Raw genomic sequence first — 14,752 nt, forward strand, 5'->3', positions numbered from 1 at the left:
CATCAGCCAACATTATATGCAAGCCCAAATTAAAATGGTTTGAAATTGTTTGAAAATTAGAGCTGCTTGCACTCTCTGAAGACTTGAAAGACAGGAAAAGTGCTGAGAAAACAGATGGGGTAGGGAAGAGGAAGAAGAGAAAGAGGAAAAGTAGGGATAGGTGAGTGGTTTAGACCAGTCAACTATCTCCAATTTCCAGATAAATTTTGGAATGACAATTCTAAATATATATAAGTACTTGAGAGATCAAAATGAGATTAATTATAATCAGCAAGTTGTATTGAGCCAATATTATTTCTTTCTTTGTTAGGATAACATGCCATTTGAACAGAGAGGAAGCTGTAAATTTGATCTGCCTTGGCATTATTAGGGCTTTTGATACTGTTGTTTATGACAGGCTTGTACAGTAAGAGAAATATGGCCAAGATAAGGTATAATTAGCTGGGTGAGTGACCTAGAATTCAGATTTCAAACAAACTTGTCACTGAGAACACTATCAAAGATATAGAAAATATATTTTGGAAGGGTGTGTTTTGTGTCCCCTGCTAGTCAGTGTAACGGAGAGCATGCCATGGCACTGTGAAGGGTGTAGTGCATGCTGGAGGGTAAATACTGCAAAAAGCCTTCATGAGCTAAGGTAGTTCTGGAAGCAGGAGAAGGAGAATAAGCATTTCAGTAGGAAGATGTGAAAGATCTGCACCTGGGAGCAGTGAGCCAATACAAAGAAAAATAACAGAGTTGGGAGTGTGACTGTAAAGCAGACAATGAATAAACATTGACCTTTCTGTGCCATCTCTTTCTGTGCTTTTCCCATGACAACATGTGTGGACAGGGTATTTTCTTCGGTCCTTTATGACCTTTCCCTGATGGATCTGGTTTTGTACTTCGGACAGCCTCATTCTGTCCTTCATGCTTCAAAAACATTGTTGCCCCTCATTCATTTCCTCATTTCATTTCAAAGTTGTATACTTTCTTCTTGAGTTCAGATAACTGAGGACCCACAAGTGATCTCTTTTTAAGTTTCATCTTTTTTTTCTTTTTTTCTTTTTTTTCAGATGATTCAATTGCTTAAATTTTTGTGAGGTGTACTTCTTTTCTGCCAGTGAAATAGAATCAGTTCCTTTGAAGTGTTATCTTCTATCTTGGTGTCCCTTGCTCCTCTTCCTCCTTTTTTTTCTTTCCCCAGAAATGATAAACCAGCATATAATGGTTCTGCTATTTGACCTACCTGTGTGTGCACAGCTGATTCTCCTGGCAGCACTGCTGACCATTGGAGGTCTTCTCTCAGGGTGTGCTCTCCTGGCACAAGGTAACAGAATATTTTCCCCCCATGCTTGCTCTGCCACACATTCAGCCTACATCAATTACCCAGTCCATTCTCAGCTATGCTAACTGGCCCAGGCAACCGCTCTTAGAATTTCCTACATTTAGGGGCTTCCATTCATATTCTTGTGTTTCTTTCACTGGTACAGATGTCTGAAGTGTTTTGTAGAAGGACAGTTTGTTTTCATTCCTTTGCCAGCTTGTATTTTAAGGAATTTTAAGGACTTATTTTAAGGAATAATCATGCCAGATCACTTTCTCATTTCTAGGCAGAGAGGATTGGCAGATCATGAGTAAAGACACTTCCTGTGAGGAGAGGAAATATTAGTGTTAAGGTGCTGTTGAAATGCACACCTGGAGGAAGATGACTCGAGCATACTCAAGAAAAATAAAAGTTGACAAGAAGTGATGCATGCAGTTGACATCAAGAGAACAGAGATCCTTTGGAGCAAAAGGAAGTGAACTGGCTGATTATTGCCTACCAAAGGGGAAGAATAGGATTTACTCATGGGTAAATCTAGAGACTGAGCACAGTGGGAAAGAGCTAGATAAACCAATGGGTGATTGATGTTTGTAATTAGTTTGCAAATAAATTCAGGCTAGATCTTTGAAGATATATTCTAACCAAGGGAAAAAACCCATATTTCTGTGTTTTAGCCTTTAGTCTATGTTGTGGCAGAGATAAATAAAGATATAAAAAAAAAAGATGTGGTAACAATATGAAAATACTGTTGCTAGGAGGCTATTAGAGACAAAATAAAATGGCCAATAGCACTTTTTAGTCCTGAGCTATAGCAAAGATTTTCAATACACTAAAGTCTGTCTCTCATAATCACTTTTTGGTTTTTGTTTTTTGATACTAACACTTTTATATCTTCAACATAATTAAAAGAAGAAGAAGATTTCAAACAAACTTGTCACTGAGAACACTATCAGATTTAGCAAAGCCACACTAATGTGTTTGCTGATTCTATGAAGTTTGGAGTTAAAAAGAGTAGTTTTCTGGGGAGAGAAAAGATGATTTATTTGATTTTAATGGTTACTTAAAGAATTAACAGTAGCTCCAGGTTATGTTTAGCTCTGTCCCCAAGAACTGATAACTTGTCTTAAAATCAATGGTTGCCTAGTGACAAGCAATTATTATATAATTTTATTACTTGCAGACAAAAATATTGTCTTGGCCTGTAATGATGGGCAGAAGCCTAAAGTTATGATTTTATCAAAGTTTTGGAGGTTTCAGCATGACAAATGCATTGGTTTTGACATTTCTGTAAGCCTTTGCAAGCCTCTCTCTAATCTCTTGTTATGCATGGAACATTTTCCATTATGTAATTTGTCTTTTTATCCAAGGGTGAAATAAGGAGGCAGACTTGGGTTTTCATTTTGCTTTGGCTTTCTTTTTTTAATTCTCATATATTTTAAAAATATTTCTGCAAGAAAAAATCTAATTCTGTGCCAGTCATCTTTGCTGAGAGCTTTGGCTGGCTGAGAACCAGCAATACTGGCAGAATCAGTGTTTGCCACCTAATTCTTCCAGTTCATCTGAGTAAGAGGGTAGGGTCCTTGTAGATGTGAATGTGCTGACTATGAGCTGCCTCAAAATACTGAAAGAAAATATTGCAAAGGTCAGTCACAAGAACCACAATGAAATGAGGTCTTATTGAAGCCAATGAGTTCTTACTGACTGAGCATCATTTGTGCTTTCACAGATTTGACTTATTGCAAACTGGATTTTTTACAAGTGGCACTTGTTTTTCTGAAAACTGAAAGTGAAAATAAAACACATAATGAATGTAAGAGAAAAAGTGCAACCAACATAACAGCCTCAATTTATGAGGAGCAGGAATTTTCCAAATATGTTTGTTGCCTCTGACAGCTTTCACTACTACAGCAGTTTCAAATCAAAATTATTACATCCTCTCAAGTAACACTACTTAGCATTGTTATTATTATTTACTTTATTGCTGGCATGAGTGCTTACACAGTAGGAAGGATTAGGCTAACCAAACAGTTCAACCTGGGATAATCAAGTAGCCTGCTGTGGATAGGATTTTATATAGACATTTTCAGGACTAGAATATGTGTGAGAGGTGTAGGAGTTGTCCACTCTCTCTCCAGGGGCACCCAATTTACTTATTTTGTCTGCACTTTCCTAGGAAGCAGCTGATGTATTTGTTCTCTTTGCTGTCATGGAGGGAAAAACAACATTTTACTGTGCTGGGAACAATTCACCAGTTCAGTGGAGGCCTGCAGAGGCTGGGAAAAATGCAGGTAACCCTCTTCTGGGGCATGCTCATGTGTAAAGCCATACGCCTCTCTTACTGACAGTCTCATGGGTTTTTCTTTTTTAACTTATAAGTTGCAATATCTATTACCACTTATAGACAAAAATAAAACACATCATATAAAACTTGCTTTATTAATGAAGAGTGAAACTTTGTTTATTAATGAAGAGTGAAACTAATGAGTGGCATTTTAAGTGCGCAGAACCACCCTGTATTATGCCTGTCATGCCATAATTTTCCTTTTTGTATCTATAAGGCGGCGCAACTTGCTTTCTTAGAAACAGTTTTTGTACAAAAATTGACTTCTCCTGTTGTGGGCTGCACTTTGAGGGCAGTGATGAATTCTGGCCTTAAAAAATGTTGCTTATTTTGACATGCCATATCAATTAATACCTCATATAAAAATTACATAGAAAAGTTCATGTTGAACTAAAACAGCAAGGTATTTTCTCAACAGTCAAGCACAATGGGGGATCCTCTTATAAGGATTTAAGTCTAAATAATGCGTTTTTCTCCCCTCGGTTCTTTTTTCACTTTGCATTTTCTTCTGCTTAATGGAGGAAATAAAGGACTTCAGATCATGAAGGACCATCAAATGAACATGAGCATTTAGTAAGATGATGTCATCTTCATATTTTATGGATCCATGGAGAGCTGAATCGAAACACAAAGGAAGAAAAGGAAAATACTCATTACTTCTGTATCTGACATGAGGTATTCTTACCACATTGCAGTGTCACTTTACTATTTCAGTCATTTGGAAGAGATACTATAAGAAAAAGTTTGGAACATGTCGAGAAACAGCACCAAGAATGAAATGTAAATACTGTCTTTGGTATTGGTTCTGTTTATCCTAGAGGCAGACCTTTGTGTGGTGCTGTGTGCTGACGGAGAACTCTGGCAAGAGCGCCTTCCATCTTCAGGTGTGGTGCGTAGAGGTGGAAGGTGAGTGTCAGATAGGCAGAGCCAGGGAAGTGCTGAGGAAGGAAAGGAGCCTTCTGGAGCTTTGCTGAAGGCTCACGAAGAATTGGAGCATTGTGTTGGTGAGTGTGGTGGTTTAGTGTAGGAAGACAGTGCAGATAAAGGAAGGATCTTTTTTTGTAGAAATCAGAGTGCGAGGTCCTTTTAATCTGTTTAATGAAAGAGTTTATCTTACTGTTCTATAAAGTCCAGGGCTGGGAATATGTAAACGTGTAACCAGTGCATGGCAAAACCTTGCCTGTGGCTCTCGTTCCACGAGAGGGAGCCAGAACTGTCTTTAAAACGTCAGCAGCAAGCGCTGGGAAAGCCGCAGCCTGAGGCGTGCCCGAGGCGCTGCCCTTGCTGCCGGCCAAGGCAGAGTGTTACCCTCGGAGCTGCCGCTGCTCGGCCGGGCCCCCTCACACCAGGGCAGCGAGGGACACGCTCCGATCCACCCGGCTGCCATCGCCACCTCCTCATCCTCCTCCTCCTCATCCTCCTCCTTCCTCTGCGCTGCCGTGCTGAGGAATCCCCGGCAGGGCGAAGGAAGCCTGCTGTGGCCGTGCAGAGAGACACGAGTGCCTCGCTGCTGGCAGCCCTGCTGGGATGATGGGCAAAGGATGCTGCCCCTCATCTGCATCTGCAGTTCATTGTTCGGCTTAGCTGAGGCAATAAATGCAGGAGGAAAACTGGGGGTGAAACTGGAATTAAAATATGCAACACCTGCCACTGCAACAGGAAGTAAGAATAGTTTTTGGATCATTGAGTTGCGTATGCAAAGATGTACATCCTACTGACTTAAACGCTAACAAAACAACAAAGCCTCTAATTGGAATCCTTCTAGGAATACATGTGCTACATGGAAAAAACCCAGGCCATAAATTCAGATAGTGGAAAATAATGGATTTCAGAACAACTTAGAGTTTTGTAATTGACTGCAATGAAAGTTAACTGATCTGAAATAAGAGCAGTGATACTAAAAAATACTATTGCTAAAAAAACTTCCTTTGGCAAGTAAGTGTCCCTTAAGGAGGTCAGCTGGAACTGCTGGTTAAACTGAATCCTATGCTGGAAATGTGGAGCTAACTGAGCGAGGCTGTACACTGAGGGGTCTGTGAAGATGCCTTTCCAGGAAGGTTTCTCAGTCAACAAGTGTCCTGTCTTGAGACAGGTCTGCAAGCAGGAAAGCCTGAATGAAACATTTTGGAGAACTTTTAAATGAGCAAAATATAAAAATGCCGTTGTTTTAAAGTCACAATTTTGAGCAAGAACAGTCTAATTTTTTCAGGAAAAATGATTGCTTATTGCATCACTAAATTTTACAAAGCAAAAACCACTATTCTTGAGGATTTGACAGTCATGTGTGAAAGAGAGCCAAAACCCCTCAGTTACAGAATCTCAGGATGGGTCAGGTTGGAAGGGACACAGTTGGTCATCTGGCCAGCCTCCCTGGTCAAGCAGGGTCATCCCAGAGCATATGGCACAGGGTTGTGTCCAGATGGTTTTTGAATATCTCCAGTGAGGGAGACTCCACAACCTCTCTAGGTAAGGTGTTCCAGTGCTCAGTCACCCACCCAGCAGAGAAGTTCTTCCTCACATTCAGGTGGAATTTCCTGTGCATCAGTTTCCGCCCATTGCCTCTTGCCCTGTTGCTTGGCACCACTGAGAAGAGCCTGAATCCATGTTCTTGACACCCCTCCCTTCAGTTACTTACAGACATGGATGAGGTGCCCTCACCCAGCTGCCTCCCCCTGGGATCCACTGTGTGTGTCCAGTCAGACCTGCTGGCCGGAGCCTGGTCTGATGGACACGACTGCCAGAGCTGAGGGGCATTAATAGCTGGTTAAAAGAGTGAATGAAAAACTTGGTCTTAAGGCAGAGGAAATGTTCTGGATTGTAGAGTATGCTTTTAATTTATTTGTAGAGGAGTGTGAATGTGTGTGGATGTAGAAACACTTGCTGCATCACGCTCCAGGGTGGAGTTAGTGAGTCTTCCTTGTGCTGTACTGGGAGAAGGGCAAAGCACCAGGCAGTATCTTCTTTGTTTGGCTCCTAAAAACATCACTTGACATATGTAAAACTGACCTAATAATAACCAGAAACTGAATTTGGTGACTTTTGCCTAGGTCAAAAACCTTTTTTTTTTCAACTGCTTCTCATGATGTACGTCACTGCTGATCTCTCCATCACTTTGCCCTTTGGTCTGCTAGAAGCAGCCAAATACTGAAACATGATACCCACGAGGATTATGCAAACAAAGGGAATGTTTACATGCAGAGAATAATATTGATATTTGCATCTGCCTTACAGTGTCCCCTCAAATTACACTGAGCAAGAATATATTCAGGCTTCTTAGATTTGCATGCTGTATGAATTATGACTGATTGTTAAAAATACCAAGTGCATTACTAGTAAGCTCAGACACCAAGTAATGTGTGGCTAAAATTTAGAGTCAACTTCTGTTTGACGGCTAATGCAAACAGCTGGAAGACTGTATACAACCAAAATGCACTTAAAATGTCTCATGCCCAGCAATGGGAAGTGCACTCAGATTTTTCTTCAGCCAGCTTGTTTCATTGAAAACAGCCCTTAAGAGTAATTTATCCTCTTTTTAATTTTAGCAATCCTATGAAAAATGAGTTGCATGGGAAGAAATATCTGTGAGAAGCATGTTAGCAAGTGCCTTAATTGTTAGGTAAAAATAACATTTTGTCTGACAAGGGAAGAAATATTTGCAAAATACTGATATGGGTGGGTAGGTTTTTTTTGAAGATTGTTGTTAAATAAATATTACAAAATCGTAAAGCGAACACTTTGAATGAGAAATAGCTTTCTGTCATTTGTTCTCCTTTTTTTTTGGTTCATTAAAAAAAGGGCAAAAAACCCCTTAGGAAGTCAAGGGTTAGGAAATATGCTGGTACATTACTGACTTTTTTTTTTTTTAAAGTGACAAAGGCAAAAGAGTCTGTGCTGACCTTTATGAAAGAAGAGATCCACGGGGAAAGGTTTCTTTCTGATAGACAGGAAGCTATCCAATTCAATCATTAAACGTAGTAAAGGAGGATGTTTAAGTTATCTGTTATCCCAGGCAGTCAAAAGCAACCTCAGGCTGTTATTTCTCTAAGGCTAAAAGTGTACTTACACAGAACATCTCGTTTACAGAAACTATAAAATACTTTCATGCACTCATTTTAATCAAATAAGCTATCTGTTAGTGTTTCGAGGTAATATTTTCAAAATATTTATTGTTTTGCTTTCAGTATTTATTTTCTCACTATGGACATAATCCCAAATTTCACATTCTGATTAATATACTCCATAACTCTCCGTGTCTTCTCTATAGTACAAGGCTCTATATTAATCAGCTGCTTATGCAAAATGCATGTTCCCAATGCACATCTGGATATAAAAAATAGTTATAGATAATCAATATTTACTAAAACAAAGAGTGAAAATTAGAAGTCTGTGAGAGGTATAGGTCTAATGATAGTACAGACAGTAGTACATAGCTCATTATGTAAACACAAATGATTGTACTATAGGATAGATGGTTAACCTGTGAAATTAAGGAACCTAAGACTCAGCATGCTACATGTTCATTTAGAGAAGAAGAAAATACATATTTAAAAAAAATCCTGACTTTAGTGAGCAGAGGAGATATCCAGAGTAGTAGGTACCTGTTAGCAGATTGTCTCTGTTTGTTCTCCTTACAATAGATTGAATTGGTACACATGTTCTCTTTTGTTTGTCGAAACTTCTCTTATAAAGGCAGCCAAAACCATTGTTAAAAAATGTTTTTATTAAAAAAGTATTTTAGCTTCATTTGGGCAGTGCTCTCATTCAGTGGAATTCTAATAAAGCTCATGAAAAAATGCAGGGGGAAGAAGAACTATATAAAAAATGCAAACTCCCAATATAAGAGCTGAATCATTGCAAAACTGAAATTGCAATGCCACAATACCCAGCATAGTGGATAATGAGCAGAATACAGTGGAAGGAAGGTAGTGTGAGAAACAACTGCTCACTTTGAAAATTTAAAGAGGTTTAGTAAACCTTGACAAAAATACAACAACAGGACTATATAAGGAAAAAATCACAGCGCTGGGAACTGCCCTCATGGACACCACATGGCCAGTTCATCTTCAAGATGGATGCTTAGTCTTTTCTACCCCTGGGGGTTGCATCAGCCAGCCCTGGCCCCTCCCAAAGTCTGTCAGTCAGCTTTTTGCCATTTTTCAGTGGAAACTGCTTTCTTGTAGCTGGGTTGGAGGTCAGGTGTTGCCATGCTGCATCCCCTAAGCACCAAGCTTTTCCATTCCCAGCTGCCCCATGCAAGGGACACATGTGCAGCCTTCTTTGTACCTGTCCTAGGCAACCCCGGCTGTCTGATGGCAACAATACGGGGGGAAAGGGAACTATGGGGAGAACAGAGGACATCTAAACTATGATAACATAACTGTACGACACTAAAGGTTTTCTTAATATTGACACAATAGTTATCCCTTAATTTTTGTGAGAGCCAATCATCTCATTATCCATCTATAACAGTAGCCTGACACTCCCACACTGACTCTGTAACCTAACTAAGTGCATTGTGCTGTGAAACTGAAGCGTAGTTTAAGATAAGTCCAGCTGAGCAATTTAAGTTCAAGCATTTTGGTACAGCTTGTTCTGATGTCTGTAGAGCATCTCAAGTGCCACATCCAGGAAGGGAGCTCACTCTAGTTCACATGTTGTGACCTCTCCAGGCAGTGCAGTTGGGGATGGGGTAGGTGGGACACCCTGTCCCTTCCCCTGCAGCGAGGTCCCACGGAGTGTGGCTCTCCTTTCCCACCCCATGCTGCTCCTGGTCCTGCTGAGGATGTGACAGCTGAATATTGAGTGCTGTGAAGTGTTGATGGCTGGATGGTGTGCCCAAGAGATGGCAACCTGCCAACAAGTTCTAAAATAAAACCTTTGTAGCCTTTGCCATGCACTTTGGGCTCCCTCTGGGAATTTTCACTGGAACAGGACAAAATAGTAGTGATCATGGTTATAACAAATGGGACTTCCATATGTGCTGGTGGTGTTGATAAAACTGCTTTTTTCTGGGAGTTTTCCAGAATTTTTGCAGTTTATCCACATGGCATGAAAGCTAAATACAGGTAATAATGCTGAACACAAGTCAACTGAAAATTTTAAATGAACAATTAGATGAAGTTTAAATTTTTAAAAATCTCCATGGAATATGAAAATAGTAAGGAAAAAAAAGCTTTTACCTAAAAGGATATAAGAAAATACAAGCTGTTTTGGAATTTATAAACAATACCTTGAGAGATTGCTTTAATAAATTCAGGAATAGAAGAGGACTAATAGGCAAAAAATACAGAAAAAAACACAATGAAAACTGAAACTGTCTTGGATTCATTGATGTACATATAATACATCTTATAAGAAAAGCATGGTTTTAAATACAATAAATATATTTATTATCTATATATATAAATACATAAATGTTATATATGTATATAAATACATATTCCAATAAATATTCCCTAGAAAGCTCTCAAGTAGGCATTTATTGAGTAACATCTCAGGTAGGATGACATTTGTTCGTGATTAGAGAAAACAATCTTAAGTTAAAAAGTCATCTTTACCAAAGCATATAAAAAAAAGAGCTGGTAAAGATGTACAAAATTACTTCATCTCTGTTTGGAAATATGTTTCTGTTTTAGATGCTTACTGCAAATGAACAAAAATATTCTAATGAAGTGAAAGTACATGATGGGTAAACTGAATCCCTGATGTAAAGCTCTCCTTTCAGTTCTTGACTGTGGGGCTGATGTTTGTGGGCTCAAATTATTCCTGCAGACGTTGGAAATTTAGGAGAATCCCGATTTTCATGCAGGATTCAGCTCAGCTGTAGTTACATTAAATGCCACATACTGTATATACATGCATTTCTACATGCTTTTAAAAAATAATGTAGCATATACTTTGTCTCAAGTGAACATTTACTTAAGAATATGTAGTAATGTGAGCATGACACACTGATTTGTGTGGTAGCATGAAATTAGTTTTATGCTGCAGTATTTTATGTCTGCTGAATCAAAGAAATTTCTAATAGCTCAAGAGATTTTCATCTGACAGGGGTGCTTTCCTGTTCATGCTCTTAAATAGTAACATCATATTTTAATTAAATGTTGTGTGAGATTCTTTTTTAATCTTTTTGAGAGTAGTTGAATGATAAAAGCTGAACCATGAAAAGCAGTTTCATGTTATTTTAGAGTATTTATTACTTCTGAAGTACTTTCTTTTTGAAAAGGAAATTATAGAAGTTATTTTGAATGAAAAACATTGAAAGAGAAAAGGAGAACAGTATACATACAGCATTTGCAGTAATAATTTGTTCAGAATGTGTTGTGCTTGCCTGAAAAAGGATTTGTCTAATTACTGAAAAATAACCTTCTAAATCTGTGATTTTAACCTTTGCATGCTGAAAGGTAATAGACCATGTAAAGGTCTGATATTGCAATTTTCATATTCCTTTTTCACAATTACATTTTGCATTTTGGTTACAAGTGGCTCAGGAACAAAGACTTCTTTCACTTTTCGGAGGTGCATGCCCACAGTTGCATGCTGTGGATTTGGCGAAAGTTTTAGCACTTCTAGAACTTGCTAGAAAGCTGCTGAAAAAAAAAAAAACGAGTTGGAAGTGGAAGTATATAATTGCATCCCCAGATGAAAACCATGCTTCAGTGCATTCTCCTTTCTGGAGCTTTTGTCCTGAAAGGCCAAACAACAATTACTGGCAACACTAGACGCTGACCAGTCCCTGCAGCACAGAGGATGTGGATGTGTAAGCGCAGACAGATTCTTTCACACTGGATCACATCTTCTGGCAGCAGTGAGGAAATTAAATGCAATCTCTTTCGGTTTCAATTTTGTCTTATCTGTTGTGCATTGGAAAAGACTTTGGGTGACTGTCCCAAAGGACTGCCCCAGTCCTTATCTCACAGGGAGATAGGAAGCAATTGCACAGGATAAGCCAGACTGTTTACTCAACAGCACAGAGAGCTTTACCTGGAATTATGCCTTTTGCACGAGGAATGACGTTTCCCCTTGCTCCCCTCCTGAAGGTGATACTTTGCCAGCTGCCCACATCAAAGCACTCCAGAGTCTCACAGCAGCTGTGGGAAATGATGTGCAGGCACAGTGGGCACCCACAGTGAGGGGGGAGCCAGCTGGGAGAGGCATCCCTGGGGAGATGGGCGTTCCCAGGCCTCTCTGCCTCCTGAACTGTGCCACCCTCTCCCTTTTGTGACTGTCCCCCTTGCCAGAGAGGGGAGGGGAAGGCAAGGGCTCACTGTGTTAGCATCCTTTGCAAAGCTGGAAAAGCCATGACTGGTACATAAACCCAGGCACCAGGAACCAACCCACTGGGTAGGGAAGAGCTTGTTTTCATATTCTCCATATCTCTTGACAATAGGGCATTCTATCAGCTTTCTTTGCTGTGATTTCCTTTTCCTTTTTATCTTATTTTTTTATTTGTCCAGCTGTTCCACTTTTTGAACCCATGATGTTTCTGAAGTCAAAATAACAAGTGTGAAATAAAATAGGTTTGACTAATCTAGAATATATTCAAGGTGATGAAAGGTTTGGGATTTGTTTTCAAGATATTCATTATAGGAATTGGCTCTTGTGTTAGGAAGCCATGTTGTTTCAGTGGTTTCAGTCTCCAGAGCTAGAAAAACAGCTTGTTTTTCTTCTCTTCAAGGGCAGTGGAACTCAATCACATCCTCCAAAATTGCAGATAACAGAAGGTGATATTTGGCAATGGAGTACTCATGTAAAAGACATGTTCTAAAAATCTTTCAGCACTCAGGAAAATTCATGTGTCATGTGAGGAGAATTTTTCAAATTTTAGCTTGTTGTTGTGAAGTTTTTGACGTAGGTGACCAGAATGGCACATATTTTTTAATAACAAAATGTAACCATGTGTTGTTAAAAGTGTCCTGTCTGCACTCCAGTGAGCTGGAAGGTGAAAAATCAAGGCCTTTTACTGTGACTGTGGAAGATACTTCAAGGTTCTGAATGGGAGAAAAAGCAAGTATGTGTCCCCTCTGACCCTTTCAAACCATATTAAAATTCCTGGATTTGTCTAGACTTTTGCTCTGCAAACCCCATGATTCATACATTTTCAGGTGGGTCTGTTTGCAAGGAGCAAGCCTTATTTAGGGCACTCCTCTCTCCATACAGCTGAAAATGAGTCCCTGGTCAGAAGAGTGTTGGCAGCACAGGTCACTTGCACAAAACCCAAGGTGTCTTGGCCACAGGCTGCTCACAGCCCTTTGTTTTGGTTCTGTAAAAAGGGTCCCACCAGCAGCACTGTTTAGCTGCACAGCTACGTTCTAAAGCAGTACAAATTGTTTTGTGCAGTTGGGCTTCCAGTACATTTTCAGGCTCACAAGGTTGGGGATGAATACGTAACTGCTGCACACTGCAGAAAATGACAATGAATTTTTGCATGTTCATTTCCACAGCGTTGGTCTTTAATTTAGACTGCACAGTCTTTGTCTGAACATTCTCACCCTAATTCTAGCCCTCAGGAAACAAAGGGCAGTTTCAGCACTGAATACACAGGGGTTATAGACCATGGCTGGCTGTGCAGCCATTTCAGGAATGGTAACCATAGCTGTGAATGTGTTAGATGTGAATGTGTTACCTTTTATACTTCCCAGCAGCAAATTCACTGCTTGTTCCCAGAGACCTCCTGAGAAACAAGTTGCTGAGTGACTTGTGATTTAGCTCCAATATGCAAAAAAACCTTTCAATTTCTGTTTTTTCTGCTTTTGTGCTTTTTTACTCTTTAACTGGAAATGTTTCAGCAGTTCTCCTATATGACATTCCTCTGACATTGCCTCAGGTGCCTTTTTTTCCTTGAGTGGAAATAAGGAGCCATGATTTCCATCCAGCATGTACCTTACTAAACCTGTAGCTCTCTGAGGACTGGGCAGCTTTGTGGTGGTAGTTGACCATGTAATTGTGCCTCTGATCAGCTCAGCTTCACTCATATTAACAGGCTGCTAGAGGCCTGGCTAGGTAAGGGGGGATTTCTTTCCCCCAGATCCAACCCCTGTAGGAGTGTGGCTGGACCCTGGGGTCAGGTCAGACAGCCTCACGCTCCTGCAGCTGGAGTCCCACCTGTGTCTGGCCACAGGGGTTTGCTGTGCAAAGTAGGCTGTCAAACTGTGATTTAATACATTCTTACAATGCTTCAGACTGGAAGGGACCTTAAAGTTCATCTGGTCCCAAACCTCCTGCCATGGGCACGGAACACGCGGAACCCATTTCCCAGATGGAGATAGGTTGGTTCTCATGTGATCAATCTTTTTCTAGTAACTGCTGCCAAAGACTCTGTGATGTGGAGAATGCACTCATTTCTCTCAATCTATTTTCAGTAAAAAAACCACCCAAACAGGATGGGAAATATATCCTGGCAAGGTTTCTGGCATATCTGGTTCCATGATTCAGCATTTTATAATAAGTGGTTATTTACATCTGTTTTTTCCTTTGTAAACAATACTGATGTTTTACTAGCAATGGCAAACTCTCTTTTTTTCTGTTGACTTTCAGCTGGGGCCAAGGAATTTGCATGAATGTTACTATTTCTGGCATGCCTAGAGACTTTTCTGGTATTGTAAAGAACAAAGTGCTTTAAAGAAATGCACAGCCAAAGAGGATTGAAGATCTGTGCACACAATGTGTGATAAATTTGTCAGCCATTAATTTATTAATGAAAGTCACAATAAACAGAGGAAGTCTCTTAGGATATACCACTGGAAATCCCATAGGTATTTCAATTTCTTGAACACTTGGCTATGAGACCAGAATTTTCATTAAAATGCATGCATTTTTGTGCTGGTAATTCAGTCTGAAAAGCAAGCTGCTGGGTTTTTTCCTGCATTCATACATGCCCTTGAAGTATTTTTGGCAGCAATACCAGGAAGACAGTCACTTCACCAGTGATTCTCAGTGTTGCATGACAGAGGATGGGGGGTGTTTATGGTGCCTCAATGGCAGCATCGGAGCAGATGCTGTCACATCTCCCAGCTAAGGGAGCAAGTAATTCCTGTGGCTCACATGGTCCCTCTGATTAAGTGCTTCTTGCTGCTTTCAGGAAGCCATTTGCTGCCCTGCAGTGT

This window comes from Camarhynchus parvulus, chromosome 2 (assembly GCF_901933205.1).
Source record: "Camarhynchus parvulus chromosome 2, STF_HiC, whole genome shotgun sequence".
In the NCBI taxonomy this organism is placed as follows: domain Eukaryota; kingdom Metazoa; phylum Chordata; class Aves; order Passeriformes; family Thraupidae; genus Camarhynchus; species Camarhynchus parvulus.